Genomic DNA, 21729 nt, shown 5'->3' on the forward strand with positions numbered 1-21729 from the left:
AATGGGAAAGGCAAGTTGAAATATTAATGCAAATATTAATGTTAATTAAATATAAATAAAACTTTCAAAAGAGATCAGATAGGCTAAGAATGGCCATACTGGGCCAGATCAGTGGTCCATCTATCCCAGTATCCTGTCTTCCGACAGTGGCCAGTGCCAGGTGCTTCAAAGGGAAGGAACAGAACAGGGTACTTATTGATGGATCCATCTCCTGTCAACCAGTCCAAGCATCTGGCCTTCAGAGGCTTAGTAAAACCCAAAGCATGGGGTTGCATCCCTGACCATCTTGCCTGGTAGCCATTGATGGATCTATCCTCCATGAACTTATCTAATTCTTTTTTGAACCCAGTCATACTTTTGGCCTTCACAACAATCCTTGGCAATGAGTTCCATGGGTTGACTGTGCGTTGTGTGAAAAAGTACTTCCTTATGTTTGTTTCAAAACCTGCTGCCTCTTAATTTCATGGAGTGACCCCTGGGTTGTGTATTATTTGAATGGGGTCAATAACATGTATTTATTCACTCTCTCCGCGCCAGTCATGATTTCATAGACCTCGACCCTGTCCCCCCTTAGCCCTCTCTTTTCCAACCTGAACTGTCCCAGTCTTTTTTATCTCTTCTCATACGGAAGCTGGTCCATCCCCCTGATCATTTTTGTGGCCCTTCTCTGCACCTTTTCCAATTCTAATACATCTTTTTGCAATGGGGTGACCAGAACTGCACACAGTATTCAAGATGTGGGCGTACCATGGCTTTATACAGTGGCATTATGATAGTTCCTGTCTTTTTAGCTATCCCTTTCCTAATGGTTCCTAATATTCTGTTGGCTTTTTTGACTGCTGCTGCACATTGAGCGGATGTTTCCAGAGAACTATCCACAATGACTCCAAGATCTCTTTCTTGATTGGCAATAGGTAATTGTGACCCCATCATTTTGTATGTGTCGTTGGGATTGTGTTTCCAGTGAGCATTACTTTGCATTTACCTACATTGAACAGCTAGGTTAACAGATGTAAATTGTAGGTTCAGTGTCACGGAGTATTTTTTAAAGTGACAAAAATAGATTTTATGATTTTTTTAAAAAAACCTGCATAGTCTGAAGAAGCTTTTGAAAACAAGAAGATCTTGACTGCTGGATTGCAAGCCATGGGGGAATAGCATTCTCGGAAAAGAATGTGCTGAATGCAACTGGTCCCTTATGTGTGCTATGATGCTGCATGCCTGCCCACTCCAAAGCATAACAACAATACTGCTTTGCATGTTGTGGCTTAAACCTCACAATTTTCCCGTGGGATAGGTTCAGTGTCTCTCATGGCAGAGGAGAGACAGGACTAGGCTGCAATGAATATAAAGAGGGATCTTTATTGAGGTTTCTGGACACAGGAAACCTGGAAACTTTGTGGTTCTCTCTGGTTCTTTAACATAGTCAGTGCGGCCTAGTGTCACCACATAGGGAGTGCTTAAATTCGGGCATAGACTGAGAAGCCATGGAAGAGCTGCTGGCTTTATGGCACTAGGTCCATTTTACAGATGAGGAAATGGAGGCACAAAAGTGAAGGCCCAAAAGTGGCCTCTGATTTTTTTTTTTTACATTTTTTTGTGGTGACTCAAGTCTTGGGTGCCCTGTTTGAGACATCCTAAATCACTAGCCACTTTCAAAAATGTTGTCCTAAGCAGCAGACTTGCCCACGGCTAGAAGGGAAGTCACAGAAGAGATAGTAGAATGCAGAAATTCTTGCCTCCCTAAGGACCATCATCTTACCTCCCTAAGGACCTTCCTTCCTATCTTAGCACTAACCTCGCGTTCTGCTGGGGACCAGGACTCACCTCGGTCGTGCTGTGCTGGGGTGTAGTAGAGGCTGTTGAGTGGAATACTTCTATCTGCGAAGTATATGACAAGAGAATTGACAGGCAATTTAGTGCAGAGTTCTTGGTGTGTCAGCTGAGGTCAGGTAACTGGGGTTGAACAGATGTCCTTGAGAGTAGGTGGTAATGCTAGGTTTTGAAAGGCTCCTTTTTCTTTTTGGTCAGTATTGTTCTAATTTAAATAGTAGGAAGAGAGCTAACGCTAAAGCCACAGCATTCTTCTGTGAGCCTACTCACTGTTAATCATCCCGAGAGGAAACCGAGCACTCCTTCGACTAATTTTATTATATATTCAAAATAATTAGTCACTGATGTTCTGAAATTGGATGGTGCAGTTGCTTGAGGCATTAGCTTTACACCTTTGGGAACATGGGTCGAAATCTGGCTTGGTCCTTCACAGCTGAAGTGAGTTTGATGTGCTCAGACTAGCCCCTTACTGGACATATTGCTTGACAAGGAGGCTTTGTTCAAGAGAGGCCCACAATAGAAGAGGTCGGCCAGGATGGAGGTGCATTGCAGAACATCATGGTGTGAGTGGAAGGGTCAGGAGCAGAAGAGCAGAGGCTGCTGCATGTCAGGATTGAAGTGCACTGGTGAAACTATATGAGGGAAGTTAGCACAGTGCCTGGCCAGAGTTAGCGCTGGTAGAGAGGAAGGACAGTCCAGTGGTTAGGGCATTAGCCATGGTTTTGGGAAACCTGGCTTCCATTCCCTGCTCTGTTGCAGACTCCCTGTGTGAACTTGAGCAAGTCCCAGACTCTCTGTGCCAGAGTTCCCCCTCTACAAAACAGGGATGATAGTACCCTCAGTAGGGTATTGGGAGGATATACATTAAAGATTGTGAAGTGCTCTGATCTTACGGGGACTGGGGAAATCACAGGACCTTAACTAGTTCCTCACTTCCATCACCAGTTAAAAAAAAAGTCATTAAGTTTATCCTGATGTGTAAGAAATCAGCATCTCTCCAGTCCTCTGAATAGGCTGGAACATGCCTTGGTTTTGACCATTGCTCTTTTGCACCTAGTATGTTGTGCCACAGGTGACTTTGAACAGAAATGAAGCCAAGCAGATGAAAAAGATTTAGAAAAGAACAGATCTGTCCTTGTTATCCTATTTTCTGTAAACAGCTATCTGCAGATTACAAAACACGTGACACCATCTTATAAAACACCATGTAGTCCATCCAGCGCTCCCATCACCCACTGGCTGGTAAGCCGCTGGGCATGCCATGTGCATCACCTGCTGTGGTTCGCACTATCAACACCCTGGTCACATTCCCAGAAGATTTACTTACATCTATTTTTCACACATAACCCCATCCTTGGTTCTCCAATGCAGTTTGCTAATTTCCTTGGGGGGGACAATGATCATTGTGCATTCAACAGGGCAACAGGACAAATAAATAAATAAATAAATAAAAGGTGTCACTTCTTGTTCCAAAAGGCCTCTTAGTTTTATGTCAAGTGTGTCTGCAAACACAGGGAAGTTATCAGAGCTAATTTCCTGCTCCCTCTAATGGGTTTCTTTAGTATCTGCTGCAGCTAAAGGACTCCAGTTTGTTAGCTGTTCTAATCATCCCCCAGGTACGCCAGCATCTGAGATGCTTCTTAAAGAGCTGTCATAGGATGCTTAAGTGAGATCAACTTGTTCTTGCTGTCACTGAAATCAAGTTCCTACGCTGAACTCAGATGATGGCCTGGTCTCTCACACTTCCACAGCCTGCATGCTTTCTTACCCATTAGTCCTAGCATAAATAACCTTATTGCTGTCAGCCTGTGCAACAAGTTTATAAAGAAATATTTTATTCACCACAGCTGAGGAAGCAAAAAGAGAAATCCAACTCATCTGGGGCTTGTTTATTGAGGAACACTCTCTGCGTCCTCCTGCGTTTTTGGAAGGGATGAATTGCAATTGGAATCTCACTCTATAAGAGAGCTAAGAAACATTGATCTCCATTTGTCTTCATTTGTTAACCTCTCCCTTGCTCTGTGTAATTGCACAGTTTGAGGCTACAAACTAAGAACATGCCTTACCTTGTGTAGGGGCATAGAGTGAGCTCAGTCCGACTCCCACTGTAATTGAAGGCAGTCTTTCCAAGGAGGATCTTGTGGTTAAGATATAAGTTTGGGAGCTAAGTTACCTGGGTCCTAATTCCTGGCTCTGTTGCAGACTTCCTGTATGACCTTCCTGTACTTCCTTATCTGTGCCTCAGTTTCCTACTGTGTATATAGAGATTACTTAGCAACATCACAAGCATGTTATGAGGTTAAATTCCTTGATGTCTGTAAAGCACTTTGCAGCAGACCCTCGGATGGAAGAAGTGCCAAGAATTATTATTGTCATATTAGAGCTATGTTTTCTTAATTTCATGCATTCTCATCTGACAGCAGCACCTGCCCAAAAATAAATTGAGAGCTGATATATAATTTTATGTGTCAGTTTCCACAAAAGACCCTCTGACTTTGAGAACACAGGATACTAGAGCACCATTCACATTGTGAACTCAGCATATGTACATAGATACTTCAACACAGGAATAGATGCATAGCACACAGAGATATACAAACCAAAAAAATAAAATCCATGCATGTACTGGGGGTCAAATGTCTCTGGCTTTTACTATGTCGACACTAGCACTTTTGTCAGTAAAACATATGTCACTCAGGAGTGTGAACCCCCAACCGATGTAAATTGCACCAACAGATGCGCTGGTGTAAACAGCGCTGTGTCAGTGGGAGATGCTCTCCTGCCATCATAGCTATCGCCACTCATTTGGGGGATGGTTTAATAATGCTGTGGGGAGAGCTCTCTCCCTTCGGCATGGAGCGGCTACACTGGAGAACTTACTGAGGGACAGCTGCATTGGGTAGACAGAGGACTAGCCAATTTGTGACACTTCTGTCTATGTGAAGGATTATTCGTGCTTGAAATGCTGGGGCTTATGAGGATGTACATTTCTGTTCATCTCCAAAGGGTTACATAACATAGCAGGTATGCCTCATCCGCAGATGACAGGTGTCCACATCACAGAATTACTACCCTGTATGGCCCACTCAAAGAAGTCTCAGCTGAGAGACTGAGGACTGACTGGATTATGGATGTTGAATTCCTCTCTCGCCCTTAGAGCAGGTGGGAGGTAGGAGCAAGTTTGGCACAGTGAACTCTGTGCTATGCCAGGTTTTTGGACAAATTTGGCTTTGCTTTCCAGGGCTGATAATCTGGCACCTTTTACAGACTAAAAAAACCAATCAAATTATTTGGAGGTGTCGAAAGTTGATCTTTGCAGCCAGACTAAGAATTTCATTTGCTTAATCCCTTACTGAGCAGTTTCACTCACTTGAAAGGGAGCTAACATAAATGAGTTTTCCCTGGAACAGTCTCTCCTGATATTTAATTAAGAGGACAGCAGCTACATATTTAAAAATTAGCTGGGTATTATCACTTTTCAGGGCTATCATTCTGCTTGTCAGACACAGCGATCCACTTGGACCACGTTATGGGTTCAGTATCTTTGTGCTCAGGAGTGACATATTCCCAAGCTTGTTGTCTTTGGCACATTCACTATTTTATCTGCTGGAGCCAACGTTAATGAAAAATTCCTGAAAAATTCCACTTTTCAACACAGCGACACTTCTGCTGGGAATAACAGCCTGCTGTGACCCCTTTCAACATCGGAGAATGGCAGGATAACAAAAAAATGGAAGGTATTTCTGAACCCCCCGCCCCAGCCAGAGCTTTGGTTACTTTGTGATAGACTTTTCTGGTACTTGCCAACCTTTTTAAATCATATGAGCATTGCCAGGTTTTAAACTCTCTTTAGTAGCAGCCTCAGAAATCAGAATTTCCTGTAATGATCTTGCACACCAGAAATGTTGATCTGCTCAAATTGTGATGCTTTTCCTGGAAGAACTCTCTTCTAGATCTAGTAGCACAGCAGAGTCACCTCTTTGCAATATTCTCAGGCATGTATTTCTTTACAGCACCAGTAAAAGTACACATTGGGGATCTCAATTTGTAATGGGCCTTTCTCCGCTCAGAACCATGCTTCCCAAACTGTTGCAACTCTCATACAGTACAAAGAGTTGGGTATACCTTGCATAGGGGGCAGGAGCATATGGGATTCCTTACAGTTAATGGAAGCCTGTATCTTTCTATCATAAATCTGAATTGAATCTACACTGGGCCTAGTTCTGATCTCACACTGGTGTCAGTTAGGAGTAACTCCACTGAAATCAATGGAGCTACATTTGTGTAAGGAAGAGGGGGATTAGGCCTTTGCTGGTGTTGGTTTTCTTGTGTTTAGGAACAGTGGTGATCCTGGATGTCAGCCAACAAATAGTGGTGGAGGGAGCTCTATTAGCAGGCCAATTCTCCATGTGCGCTGTGACCCCCAAGTTTTCAGAATTCTGCCTGCAAAATATGTGTACACAATGTCCATGGTTGTGTGCACAGTCTTGGTAACTATGCGTGTAGATGACCAGTTAAATGTCGAACTGGTCATGTACACATGCATTCACTGTAACTGCAAACGCTAATTAGGTGTCCACATTGCACATAGATGTGTCTGAGCCCAGGCATGTTCTCTTCAAATAAACAACTTCTGGGAATAAAGTTTCAGGCCTAAACAAAATCCCAGCCCTTCACACCCACACACTTCAGAAGCTGAATAGTGTTTGAATGTCATGGCTTGTGCCCTTTCCATAATGTAAAAGGCAAAATCTCAATAATGAACATGCCAGCACTCTGAGGGAATTCTGATCTGGTTTTTAACTTTGTGAATGAACTGCTCAGGGCCAAACCAAATTCCCAGACCTGAAAATCTCTGCACTTGGAGGAGGGTGGGAGAGTCTGAAATCAGGGTCAAAATATGGCAACTCCAACTCATCTCTCTGAAACCCACCCAATGGTGTGCAAAGCTTTCAATGAAGCCATTGCATTTGCCAGTTGTAAGTGGTACAGTACGTGTACCATAAATGGCATATGAGCTGCATTAAGATGTATTGACTCAGGGTGAGAGAAATGGCTTGGATAAAATAAGAACCACCCAGCTCTTCCCTATCACTTGAGCCTAACTCAGCCTGAACTTCCTTTGTGGTTCAAGCAATTCCAGTTCATTCTTTCAGAATAATGTCTTAATTGTTATCCTGCTCTGACAGGGGACTGGGCTTGTGGTGGTCATGGCAACATGACTAACAAAGGTTCCTTGGTGCAGGCATACCAGAGTGTGGCAAATATCTGTGTGTGGAGGGTCCCAGCAAGACAGAGAAATGCCGTTTTCCCTAGGGGAGATGCTGATAAGAGCGTGCTAGAATTATTCACACAGATGATATGGAAGAACTAGCACCGTGAATTGGAGAGTCTCATTAAGCTTTATGCGGAGGTGGAATGAAACATGCACATGCTTCCTTCTCTCCCCACCCCCCACCCCAGACCCTGTACCATTGATGGCGAGACTCAAACATTTGCTTTATACATGGTTTATGTGCACAACAAGTGAGGGGGGGGGGGGGGGAAACAGTGGCTAAGGTGAATTGGTATCTCTCTAGACTGTCTAACAGGAGGTGAAGCAGGCCATGGAACTAATCCCTCAACTCTCAGAGTCTGTGGTAGCTGTGCACCCCTCTGCTATCCAGACAGGCCTACACCTCTTTCAACAGACAGAATGAAAAATGGACCAGTGGGATAATTTGGTGCCACAGTCCAGTCCCAGGACTGACCCATGCAACTCCGTGTCACTGCTTTGGCCCCAGTGACTAATATGTAATTTCTTGCAATAGAATTCTCTGACTTGGAGGCTTTTTAAATGGCTGTGTCTGGGCTCCATGTGCAGTGAGCACTAGAGTGACCAGACAGCAAATGTGAAAAATTGGGACGGGGGTGGGGGATAATAAGCACCTATAGAAGACAAAGCCCCAAATATCCGGACTGTCCCTATAAAATCGGGTCACCCTAATGAGCACATCCAATGTCCCGAGCGTAAGCAGGACTTTGGTGTGAGTGCATTCCGAGTGTGCCCCGTATTTTGGTTTGAAGGGAGCAGAGGCAGGGGAGGAGCCCTTGGCCAACTCAGACTTGCCTAAATATTTAATTCTGTGTTTCTGCTGCTAAAAACTGCTTGATTCCTGGATTCAGCACAGGGCTGAGCCTGATGAGGGACATCAGCAGTGATGTGCACGACTCAGGGACAGCATATCTGGCTCTGCCTGTGAACAGCCAGAGGATAAATAAAAGGACCAGTAAATTTTCAGCTGCTGAGCTATTCCTACTGCAGCAATGCTCTTATACGTGTGTCATCACTAGTGAAGGAGAAGACCCAAAGGTGCCAGTGCATCATATGGCGAGAAAAGGGGATTCCCCTAGGATCTGTGTGCTGGCAAACCTGTATTTTTGCACATAAATGCTTGAAAAGTGAAGGATCTTAAACACTTTCTTTAAAATGAACTGCAAAAAAAGTGCTGTTCCTAGTGAACAGAGCAACAGGTCAGCCGCAGCGTCTGCCAGCACAGCCAATGTTTAGAACATTTCGATAACATTCGGATCATTTATTTTTGGAAGTATGTGGCATGTCGTTTCTTTTATTAGACGGATTCTTTCTCCCACCCCCCACTCACAGGGTTTCATGCCAGCACTGCTGTTGCAACTTGCTTGCTCCCAATAGTTTCCTAATTTAGATTCCCCCATTTTATATCCCAGATTGCAGCCAAAACTCGGAGGGAAGGGGCACTTCTGTGTGTTTGCAATACATCAGTTACCTGCTCAAAATATAATCAAAGGGATTATATAAAATAAAATAAAATAAAATAAAATATAAAATATAAATATAATCAAAGGGATGGTCTTTCTAGCCTGGAAGGAGAGGCGGCCATTTTTCTCTGCCTAATCTCAGGAAAGGCTGATGTTGAGTGATGATTGTCCTCCTGCTTTCTCTTCCCCTTCAGGTTCTGAATATGTTACAGCACCCCACACCTCAGCCATCTTAGGAAACAAGAAGCTGCAGCTAATCTAGGAAGCTAGGTGTCCTACAGGACAATGCTGATCAGAAGACCCCTAACCACTACACTATTGGGAAAGATCAGCAGTGTCACTTCAGGAAAGTGCTGGGACTTAGATAGCCAGATTCTTGCAGGCCAGGATTGTAGGGCATTGAGGCTTGCACATCACTGTGTATGTGGGGTGGGATACTCTTGCACAGTGCCCACTTACACTATTTGCAGCATCTCACCCTTACCATCAAACACTTGTCTCAAAAGGGAACACTGCATGCTAGTCCTTGTAGAGCAGTACACCTCTGTTGAAAACAAGAGCCATTGCAACCAGCTCACATGCAATCATGGTGCAAATTATGTGCAGTCCCTGGCAAGTGACAGTACGGCTCTTCATGAGGGAAAAAAATTGGAGTGAAAGCATCTGCAGAAGCCTAAAGGTTTAGAGTAAAAAAAAAAATCAATACCCAAATACACATTTCAGAGGTTGATCACTTCAACCAAAATCACTATGAAGAGCAATCAGCACGCGAGACTCATCAGTGTGTTTCCTTGATTAGTTTAGAAAACCAATTTTAGGTACTTTTAAAAACAGTGGAGGTCAAATTTACTATGAAGGGCAAAGACCAGTGATTCATTTTTCCTTGTTCTTCATTGTTACTCTTCACCTTGAACAACAAAAGGGCCTGAAGAGCAGAAAACATTTGTTCTTGAATCCTGCCAAGGCAGAACTTTTTTTTTTTAAAAAAAAAACATAATTAAAAGTGGAGACTGTTGCTTTAACAAAAGGAAAAGAATACATTTGTGCACACTTAAGAGACGGGAAAGGGCTTGTGAGCCAGCCCTAGTCACAGATAAAGGAATTCCGGACATTATTCCTTGTGCTCCTAAGGGTTGTGACATGGGATTTCCTTTCAAACCGGTAAATAGACCGAAGGTTGTTGTGCAACAGCAGGGCAGGGTGGTAACTAGTTTCTGAAAAAAGGGAAGAGAAGATGTGAAGGCATATGATGGAAGTCAGAGAAGCCAATTGCATCTTCAAAATGAGCCATGGAAAGTCAGCATTTTCACTAGAAAAAAACTCTTAACTGTGCATCCCTTTGATTATATTTTGAGGAGGTAACTGCTGTGTTACGAACACACAAAAGTGCCCTCCCCCCAGTTTTGGTGTGGAGGGACTGGGAATGATCCTGAATATAAGGAGATATGAATATAAAGCCTAATTTATATTTGTATCCATGTACAGAGCAGTTTCCAATCCTCCCTTCCTGCTGCCTTTCTGGAGGGTCAGCAAACACTGCAGACCCCAAACTGTGCAGCTAGAGTAGGGATCAGGGAGGAATGAAAAAGAGGCTTGCACATCATTAATCTTCTCCCAACCTCCAGAATCCAGGTTTTCAGAAATGATATCTTCATTTGGTTCAACTTAATGGGAAAATGTATACTTATGGTGCCTACATCAGATTTAATTCTGCTTTCCCCTGCTTTGCTATTGGATATATGAATTACAACACTCTGGTCTTGTACTGTATGTTAATATAACCTCCCTCCCCCCACCTCCCCCGACTACCCTTCTGTATCAAATACAGGGAGATGCCAAGTGAGAAAGATGGGAGGTACAGGATGTTGGGTGGTACAGGGTGACACAACACACTTTGATCTGGTGTAGGTTCTGCTAGTAGTTGTGGGTTACTGATACTACAACCAGGTTGGAACAGATATGAGGGATTGTTCCTCAACCATTGAGGGGAGATACTCAGAAAAGGCCAGAGAGGTAGCATTGGTACCTGAATTGTAAATGCCGTGTTGGAGTTGCAGCTTTTACAGACTCTGCCAGAGGATATTTAAAATGATTAAGGTCTGTGTGAAAATTGCAAAATATCTCCAGAATTAGGGACTCCAAAAAAGGAAAACATAAGATTTTTCTTCTTCTTCTCCTTCCCAGCATTCAGTTTCAGATATTTTTCAGTAAAGCAGAGAAAAATAATGCCATTTTGTACATGACAGTAATGAAGCAAGACTAGAAATATTACACGTTCAAGGTACGCAGCATGTTGAGCCCTGAGGAGCTGCAAAGAGAGAGTTTAAATGAGTCATACAGAGCATTACTAATACATACAAAATCTGAAATTATATGCAAGTCAGGCTTACTGTTGTAATTTTGTAGGCAAGCTAGACGTGGAAGGCTCGATTCGTCTCTTGCTTACACCATTGTAAATCAGGAGGAAGTCCATTGATAGCAATGAAACAGACATGAGATCAGAATCAGGCCCATAAGCTGGAGTTAAACATCAGCATGTCTGCTTGTTTAACTTTTTAAGGTAGTTGTAGCATCAGTAAAATGCCACCGCACACACGTGAATCAGATCCCATTTTCTTTAGCTCAATAGCTGGCTTTTTCTAGAGGTATTTTAGATAGATAGATTCTTGTAAAACTCTTTTGAAGGCTTTAAGATGAGATGCATTTGAGTAGCCAAAAGAACAGCAACTTATAATGATTTAAAAACCCTAAACCCAGTACTTTTTCCAAGACCCATAATTTGAAAATAGCAACTCTGATTAACCACAAATTTTACAAAAGAAAAAACAAACATGCCCCCCATTCCTCTTGCATTATGTGAGTGCATGTATGTCTGGAAGAGGAGTCAAAATTGGGCTTAAAATAGAAAGTGCTTTATCATTTTAGGGCCAGGTATTGCAATTGGATCTAAATGAGTGGACCCTGCATTTATTCTGAGCCTCATTCCAACCAGTCATCATCCCCTTTATCTTGGACCATGGTGTGACGGGTTGGATCACAGAAACCCCCTTGGGGCTGCCAACTGATGTGCCAAGATGACTTCTGCCCCTGCTTTCCCTGCCAGCTTGGGACTCCAGCACCCTGTCTTGTTGAGCCAGACATGCCAGTCTGCTCCAACACAGACCCAGGGTCTGAACCACGTGCCCCAAAGCTGCAGACTTAACTGAAAGCAGCTTAAGAAGTGTTCCTGTCTTTGACACTCAGTTGCCCAACTCCCAATGGGGTCCAAACCCCAAATAAATCTGTTTTATCCTGTTTAAAGCTTATACATACAGAACAAAGTGAATTACCAAGCAAAATAAAATAGAACACGCAAGTCTATGTCTAAGAAAACTGAATACAGACAAAATCTCACTCTCAGTGGTGTTCCAGTAAGTTTCCTTTTACAGACTAATCTCCTTTTAGTCTAGATCCAGCAATCACTCAGACCCCCTGAAGTTACTGTCCTTTGTTCCAGTTTCTTTCAGGTATCCTTGGGGGTGGAGAGGCTATCTCTTGAGCCAGCTGAAGACCAAATGGAGGGGTCTCCCTCGGGCTTTAATAGACTTTCTCTTGTGGGTGGAGATCCCCTCCTCTCTCCTATGCAAAGTCCAGCTCCAAGATGGAGTTTTGGAGTCACCTGGGCAAGTCATATGTCCATGCATGATTCAGTTTTTACAGGCAGCAGCCATTGCTCACATGATACTTTGAACATCCTCATGTAGACGTCTTATGTGGATTGGAGCCTTCCAAGATCCATTGTCCCTTAAGTGCTTCTTGACTGGGCACTTAATTTGTACATTCCTTTCTCAAGAAGCTGACCAAATGCTTTACAAAGGCTACTTAAATATCATGCAAGCACACAGCCAATATTCATAACTTTGAATACAAAAATGATACATGCATACAAATAGAATTAATATATTCAGTAGATCATAACCTTTACAAAGAAATGTTACATGGCATATGTAGCATAAAACATATTCTAGTTATGTCATATATACATTCATAAGCATATTTCCATAAGGCTTTATGGGGGCACCGTCACACACGGAATGGCATCAGCTGTTTGGCAGGACCAATTATACTAAACACAATTCACTCATGCTGAGTTGATGCTTTGTTTTCAGTTCTCTGGGGCCTGACCCTGCGTGCCTTTCTCCCACCGAACTCCTGTTCAAGTCACCACTACTACTTTTGCAGGATCAGATCCTTGATTTACAACTCACTTCTGTTTCAGAAGGAGCTTTTGGGGACTCATCGAGGATTCTCTCATCCTGTTGCATCATAGTAAAACCAAAATGAAACACCCCAAAATCTCCATAAATCCTTTCTTTATTATTGTTGCTCCTGTATGAGCCACTGCTATGTAGTTAATGCCGTGCAGTTGTTTCTACCGTACGATCCTTTAATCAGGGGTTACAACTTGGCATTCAAGTCCTCAGCCTGAAAACCCAACTTTCCTCCCACCCTAACCAATAATCTGCTCTAAGTTGATATAACCTTTTCCAAAGAGTGCAAGAAAATCATCAAACTCCTTCTCCATTTGGAAAACAAGCATGCCTCTTTAAATCAAAATGTTGCAGATCACTGGTCAGAAGAGTGGGATGGTGGCCAACCACAGCTTGGCATGGTGATGAGAATCTAATCTTCTGCTTGGATACCTAGTAAATCCAGAGCAGAGAAAAAACCAGTCTTGCTTGGAGTGTGGTATACTTGCTCCTCCAATGTATATTTTTCTTTCCCATGGGCACATCTTTTTTCCCCCTCTCATTTTATATATCCCATGCATATATAACCATATCCAGTATGAGACAACAAGGAACCTGTTTGTTTTTCCTCAGCATATGCAGAAATCCTTGAATAACCCAGGCAACTTGTGCCCGGCCAAAACTCATTTGCTGAATTAAAAACTTTATTGACTAATCAAGACTAAGAGTAAACAGACCTTTGAGAGGATCAGATAAAGGACCCCAACTAATGCTTGCTCTGGATTGCTGAGTTTTTTGTTTACTCCACAGTATTTTTCAGATCTGTTTTCTATTATAATGGTTAGTTCTTCAAAATTCTTAGTGATGCAAATCATGGATGTGTGTGATTTTGGAGGGTCGGGATCCTTATTATGATTGTTGTACATTTGCATCACTCTTTGATCCGCCATTTTGGCCCTTGTTTTGGTACATGTTCTTGGTACTTCTCTTTCAGTAGCTTGTCTTGGTATTGCTCTTTTTCTCATTTGATGTTTGTAATTCCTTTTCTTTTAGCCATGCAACATACATCGTTCCTCTCACTAGTTCTTCGGTCACACCTCAAAGCGTAGCTATAGATAGAAAAGGACTCTGAAAAGTAGAAGCTGCTTCCTCCACTTAGCTGTTCTTAACATTGAATTTGCTGACTCTATGAGCAAACCAAGGTGGGAATGAATCTGGCTTGTGGTATGGGTCCTGAATCCACAGTGTGGCTGGCTGACCCATACTGACACACAGGATCTGTCTATTTATGGGAATTACAGTGAACTCTGGAGCTGAGGACAGGAAACTGTTGGGAAAGCAACATTGCAAAGGGCCTGTTTAATGGTAAAAAGGACTCAGTGACATGAACAGGAGCCGTGATGGGCTAAGGGCACCTGGAAATATTTTCTGTTTCAAGGAAGTTATTACAATAAAACACATTTAAAAAGCAGGATCCTACTGGGCCAATTCTCCGCACTTTTGGGGCTATGGAAGTCACTGACTATGGCAGAACTAGTGCAAATGAGATGTGGAGAGCCTAGATGGGGCCAGCACTTCTCCCCTGTCCATTGTGTATTCATACTCCCTGGGAACTTTGTCCTCTCTGCCTGGGGTGTTTCGGAGGAGGAGATGGCCAACTGGATGGACTCCACAGCCAGGCCATCCCTTACAGCAGGGCACAACCCCAGACATGCTCTAGCTCCCACAGTGCTGTGGGAGCTAGAGCAGGTCTGAGGATGTACAGTGAGAACACTAATTTCTTTGCTGACTGGCCTCCCACAAACCCTTTAGGATTACGCACATGCGTCATGATTTAGCACTAAGGAAGTGGACTTGGATTTAGCCATCACACGCATCCTATCATCTACCTGAAGCCCCTTTTCTAGGCTTTGTTCGGACACTAACCTGAGTAACTCTTCTCTGAGTATTTCCCTGGTCTTTAGCCAGACTAGCCAGTTTGGAGAAGAGGGGGACGTTTGTCAATAGGCAGCCATGTGGTATAAAGACTTGATAAATATGTGGAGTGCTAATGCAAAGCAGATTTATGCCTTGCCACAAGCAGAATTCCTCCAGACCCTGCCATCAAAAACATTATGTCACAGCTGCCGCAAAGCCTAACCAAGAGGGGAGACAGTGGGGTCACGTAAGGGTAACGGTGTGGCTGAGGCAGCACAGAAATGGTTGAAGCATGATGGAGTGTGTCACTAAGGACATCAGAAATGATTTGCGCCCATCTCCAGTATCTGATTGGTGTTTTCCAGGTTAATGTAAACCAGCAAAGAAGCCACTTTCCAGGTCTCGTTAGCCCAATCTGCACAAGGAGGTTTCAAACAGTAGATAATACACCTAGCCTGCAGCAGCTCAGAACTACAACTGAAACAGCTTTTGGTGTTTAAGAATATCATTGGGTTCTTTCTCTCCCTCCCCAGTTCAGACAAACAACTTATTTTGTCTTTCCAAAATAGCAAAAAAAAAACAAAAAACATCCCTTGAAAGAGTGACACAGATGAGACAAACACAAAAGGAAGTTTTGATTGAAAACAGATTTTGGTGTCAGGTCAAAAGGGATATTTTTAAAGCCTTTTCTTCTTAATGGGTGTATTAAAAAAAGAAAGAAAAGAATTACCCATGAGGTCAAGTTTTACCCACCACTTAGCATTTTCTTGTTCCCAGCAGAAATGATCCAGGCAATTCGATCAAATACATCAAAGTTTAGTATGGAGAATTAATAGTGCTGATGTCAGGAGGGCTTGGCTCATTTGCTTCTGTTTTTATAACTTGTGGAATGATAACAGCAACAGTGGCTGAAAGCTAATTGTGGATGCATTTGCATTCTACTTCAGCAGTGCCTGCACGTCCCTCTTCAGAATTTCATCGCCACATCCATTTAGTTCACTCCCCCTGTCTGCTGGTTTTCTGGGCCAATGAGTAAGATGAGGGCAAGGGGAGGTTTCTTTCAAGGAGATGTTCTCTACTGAAACCATATCGACTAAGAACTTTGGCAGCTTCCCAGCCCCAAGCTATAGTGATAGCAAAAACAATCCTAAGTTAGTTATCAAAGATAAAGATTTAAGAGATACTGAGTAAGGACAATGGAAACAGAAATGGTTACATATAAAACAAAAGTGTAACACGCTTCTAAGAGTCTGCACGTAACTTTAACAGACTCAAATCCTAGTCTAAAGTCGTTTCACACCTAAAATAATCAATCAACATGACTGGGATCCACCTGTCATGAATGCAAAAAGTGCCATCCTTTTGCTTCCTCCGTGTTGGATACCAAAATGTCCTTTTGCTTCGCTTTGTATTTCCCCAAAGTTTTGGCCTCAGAGTCAGGATGACCCATTATGGTTCCTTCCCTGGTGTGCTAGCTCCAAGTTGTCTTCATGTGCCTATATTAATTCCATATGCAAACAAGTTTCCATTGTGTTGGCTTACAATGTTTGATCTCCATCTGAACCTAGGAAGGCAGGTGAATATCTGTCCCTTTGTCCGGCAACACCTGTTTGTCAACCGTGCCTGGGACACAGACTCTAAAATACAATTTCAGTACATACACACAATTCCTTAAATATCATCCCTACATACATCTTGCAACATTTATGCAGATCAGCATGACATAAGCCTTTTATAGACACTTCACGCAACCTTTTGTTGGATAAATGCCGTGAAAGCAGTGTACTAGGTGCAGTGAGTTTGCCAGGCCTGGTAGGAGTTGCTGTTACAGAACAGAGAACACTTTCCCAATTGGCATTGTGGGTCTCTTAGGGTCACAGTAACTTTCACTGCAGGGAAGATCAGAGAGTGGGGAAATCAGCCCTGTGTAGAGCGGGCAGCACAAGAACTATGTATTGCTTAAGTCCCACTTAAGCCTTCAGTATAGAGATGAAATCTTTGTGTTGGTCTTCTATTTTTGAATCTTGGTGATGATGACGCCTTAACCACCTAGCCTTAGAGAAGTCATCAATGGAAAAGACCCAATAGGGCAAGTACTGCCCAGAACTATGGCCCTGTTGGACCACAAAAAGACTATAAAGCTGCCCTAAATGAGCACTTGAGGGTCTGGATCATTACTTGTAGTTCATCTAGTTTCAATGGAGGAATGTTCCTTACAGGATACCTTTTAGTGCTTTGGCCAGTCTTATTTTAAATATCCCAGATGATAGGTCTGGCCCCACTTCATTTAGGAGACAAATTCCATGGTCTGCTATAGCTCAGCCTGAAGAAGATTTACTTCCAGCTCTGCGAAATCATACATCTTGCAACAATGGAAGCAGATGAACAATTGCTTTCATGATCAGATTTCCAGAATTCTGATTCTGCTTTACAGGCATAAAGATGACAAAATCCACATTCAGAACATTATCGTTGTTATGGTAGCACGTAAGGATCCCATCATCCTCAAAGACAGTACAACAAATAACTCAAAGACAGTCCGGAGAACTCACGGTTTAAAATTTAGACAAAATGGCAGCAACAGCGGAATAAACAGCAGAGCAGAAGAGGGGATTGGGACAAAACCATTGTTAGATTTGCTTAACACTTGGGAAACTGACAAAACAATCATAATGTGCTGAATCCAAAACTTTATAGGCAAACATCCCTGAAGCCTGAGGTGTTAGAAATGTGGTTTTAGATTTTGCATTCGGAGCCTATCTTTACTATCTATCCTAAAAGTTTTCCTTCCTTAGCTTCAGGCTCTTGATACTTGTCCGAAGATCCCAGAATACAGAGGAATAGAGATACTTTGAAATAATAGTTGGCAACACACAAGTAAACTTGGAGTTTCCGCTTTGAAGAAAATATTGGAAACTTTTAATCCTTTGGCAGGTTTGAACCATAAGTAGTGATGTGGGGCTGGTTGTCTTACTGCCTGGCTCGCAAATCACTTGAACTGAAACATCCACTCTCTGAAATCTGGTGCTATCAAGTTTAAGACCTTGGTGGCCTTGTCAAGATGCAGTTTTCAACAAATGCTTAACAGAGGAAGGGCTGTGTAAGCCAGAGTCCTCCTTATTCCTCATCTGGCTCCCTTGACTCATCTCCGCTGCAAACAAATCATTGCAGCGTATGAAGATTTCCAGGAAGGAAAAATATGACCTAGAAGGGATCCATGTTGCATGGTTTTGGTCAGTCCATTGTCCATGGACCAGGCTGGTGATGCCTCTTTCAGGTCTTAAAATGGCCATTATATGAAATTTCCACTGAGGGCTCAGTTTTGTCTAGTTCATAGGTGTTTGGGGACTGAGTGTGAGCCAGGAGCCCTCCTCCCCTTTTGTGCACCCAATGCAGGGGCTGAACACAGTGGAAGTCCTTTCACTGCCATGAACACGATGCATGTTTGTCGGAGTAAAGACAGCAGGACCTGGACTCTTAATTTTCCCCCCATTCATTTTAAATTCACTCTAGCGTGAAATACCTCAATCATGGGTATTTCCAAACCCTTTCACCACTGGAGTGTACCGAATAGTGCTGTATTTTATTGTGAAATGGGTATGTTAACATACAGGTCAGTATTTTGATTTCTTCAGTCTGCTGAAATGCTGTGTTGAGTATGACTATTACTTGCCAAGTATCTGTGCAAATGCAGCATGATGGCTGAGAATTTAAACTCACAGAGCTATATGTCCCTCAACAGTGACAACCTGACCCCCTTAAACATACAGCTTTTGAATTAAATATTTCCCAGTGTTTTAATCTATGCAATACAGCCAACAAAACTTACCTAAGGCTACGTCTACACTTAGAACTGGGGGGCGTGATTCCCAGTTCATTGAGACATCCTGGTGCTAGTGCTCATCAAGCTGGCGCACTAAAAACAGTAGTGTAGCTGCAGCGAGGTGCAGCATGGGCCAGCCATCCTGATTACGTACTCCTGGAGGTCAAGCTGGTTGTACTCAGGGCGGCTAGCCCATGCCGCCACTGCCACTGCCAGGGCTACTGCAGTGACACTACTACTTTCAGTGTGCTCGCTCCATGAGAGCTAATGCCAATATGTCTGTGTGACTGGGAATCATGCCCCTCGCTCCAGCGTAGACATACCCCACATTTACCAGCCATCAGAGTTTTGTGCATTTACATTTTCAATCTTAACCATTTTTGCCTGTGCAATCCCCTTGATTTTTTTCAATCTGGACCAAATAAAATACCAGTTCTCTTTAAAGACATGCCCAACCAAATAGATCATGTTTTCTTGTTACTGTATAATTGAAGATGGTTCCATAATTGTACTTATGGTTCAAAGATGTTAGATAATAATGATAGGTTTACATATATAACATATTTCTCTCTCTCGCTCGCTTTTTTTTTTGTCTACAGGATTTGAAGATAGAAGGTCAGATTCTTACCTGGTGTAAATCAGCATCACTTTAATACAGTTGTATCAATTTACACCAGCTGTCCTGTTAACATCCTTTTTGGTTAGCTAAGAGAAAACTTTTCCTAGTATTTATGTTGACAGTATAAAGTCTGACCTCTACTGACAGTAGAAGTGAATTATTAAATGGTCCCTTTAAGGCCTATTGTACCATCTCAAATTTTTAAAAGCTGATTCCCCATTCAGAAAAATTAAATCAGTCACATACCCATTTTCACCCTGCCTTGTTAGCAGGGCAGCCTGGAGGTAACTTGTGCTGTGCCCCCCTTAGTGCCCACTATGGGTTGCACATCACCCTCTGGGAAACGATGGATTAATTGTATGTAATGGCAACCCATTTGTATATTTCTACACCTGTTGACAAGTGCATAATAGGCATTAAGATTGAAACATAAAAATTAATAATGATCTAGCTTTTTTAAAATGTCTGAAATAATAATAGTATCTACACAGAAGAGGAAATGGTTGTTGTGGTGATTTTTGTTATGTTAGAATTAGAAAGGTGTAACCTCTCCTATGGGCAATTGGAGCAGAACACTGATTTCAGAAAGCTCCTCTTTGTAATAACGGCCGTTCTCATTGATTAAATAGTTCTGCAGCCCCTTCTGAATTTCAGAAAAAAGTCAAACATAAATAGGGTTGGGAGGATTATATTTTTGTCAGTAAATGTTGATCTACATCGATTTCACTGTACACATCCAAACTGACGAGAAAAATATTCCCATCAATAATAATTGAAATGTACAGATAGGCAAAATAAGAAAAATGCTGCTCGAGAACTTATTCGAGTTTGTATATTTTGACATGTGATGTTGACACATTGTGTTTTAATGGTCATAAAACTAGTATTTTTGAATTTCAGTGACTAACTAGTGTCAGTAAATAACTATTCTTTTCAGAGTAGCAGCCGTGTTAGTCTGTATCCGTAAAAAGAAAAGGAGTTCTTGTGGCACCTTAGAGACTAACAAATTTATTAGAGCATAAGCTTTTGTGAGCTACAGCTCACTTCATCGGATGCATTCTGTGGAAAATATAGTGGGGAGATTTATAAGTACAGAGAACATGAAACAATGGGTGTTACCATACACACTGTAACAAGAGTGACCAGGAAAGATGAGCTATTACCAGCAGGAGAGCGGGGTTGGGGGGAACCTTTTGTAGTGATAATCAAGGTGTGCCATTTCCAGCACTTTACAAGAACGGTAGAAGGGGAAATAAACAAGAGGAAATAGTTTTACTTTGTATAATGACCCATCCACTCCCAGTCTTTATTCAAGCCTAAGTTAATTGTATCCAGTTTGCAAATTAATTCCAATTCAGCAGTCTCTCGTTGGAGTCTGTTTTTGAAGTTTTTTTGTTGAGGAATTGCCATTTTTAGGCTTGTAATCGAGTGACCAAAGAGATTGAAGTGTTCTCTGACTGGTTTTTGAATGTTACAATTCTTGAAGTCTGATTTGTGTCCATTTATTCTTTTGTGTAGAGACTGTCCAGTTTGGCCAATGTACATGGCAGAAGGGCATTGCTGGCACATGATAGCATATATCACATTGGTAGATGTGCAGATGAACGAGCCTCTGATAGTGTGGCTGATGTGATTAGGCCCTATGATGGTGTCCCCTGAATAGATATGTGGCACTGTTGGCAACGGGCTTTGTTGCAAGTATAGGTTCCTGGGTTAGTGTTTTTGTTGTGTGGTGTGTGGTTGCTGGTGAGTATTTGCTTCAGGTTGGGGGGCTGTCTGTAAGCAAGGACTGGCCTGTCTCCCAAGATCTGTGAGAGAGTGATAGGTTGTCCTTCAGGATACGTTGTAGATCCTTGATGATGCATTGGAGAGGTTTTAGTTGTGGGCTGAAGGTGATGGCTAGTGGTGTTCTGTTATTTACTTTGTTGGTCCTGTCCTGTAGTAGGTAATTTCTGAGTACTCTTCTGGCTCTGTCAATCTGTTTCTTCATTTCAGCAGGTGGATATTCTAGTTGTAAGAACGCTTGATAGAGATCTTGTAGGTGTTTGTCTCTGTCTGAGGGGTTGGAGCAACTATTCTTTGACACCCCACATAATCTCCCACAACTGGGACAATGTAAATCAATAAAAATAGAAAAAAATGCTTTAAAAACATACTTTTACGCAAGTGTGAAAACTTAAATAGAAAAAATTCTGTAAAAACTCTTAAAAATAAACATTGATATTATCAACTGAAACTATAAAAAAAATCAAATTCTGCCAAGCCTAAATATAAATATTAAAGCAAAGTAGGAACAGGAGAGAAATTATTGCTAGGGCAGATACAAATTTACCCTTGTTTTTTTTACCAGAGGTCCTGGCTCACATCAGAATATATTTCATTCAATAAGGAGTGATTCTTTCTGTATGTACTCAGAAGTTGGGGAATAGTTCTTGGAGTGGAGTCAGCGCAACAATTGCTTTCATTATTTGCAGCTGTACAAAACAAATAAGTTTGAAAGAAATATAGAGAGGTGCCAAATGTAATCCCAG

General features: G+C 42.3%; 1 protein-coding gene across 3 annotated transcripts in view; it reads left to right on the forward strand.

Annotated features, from left to right (window-relative positions):
- LOC119861605 (vascular endothelial growth factor receptor kdr-like) overlaps positions 1 to 21729 on the forward strand; it is a 189393-nt gene that overhangs the window by 23990 nt on the left and 143674 nt on the right. The window contains exon 1 of one of the 3 annotated variants that reach the window (XM_043492085.1): positions 16994 to 16998. The exons of the other annotated variants lie outside the window; for them this stretch is intronic. The gene's annotated coding sequence lies outside the window, so the exon portion shown is untranslated. Of the gene's footprint in view, positions 1 to 16993; positions 16999 to 21729 lie in introns of those variants that run through there. 3 annotated transcript variants of the gene reach the window in all.

The sequence above is a fragment of the Dermochelys coriacea genome, chromosome 9 (assembly GCF_009764565.3).
Source record: "Dermochelys coriacea isolate rDerCor1 chromosome 9, rDerCor1.pri.v4, whole genome shotgun sequence".
NCBI classification, from domain to species: domain Eukaryota; kingdom Metazoa; phylum Chordata; order Testudines; family Dermochelyidae; genus Dermochelys; species Dermochelys coriacea.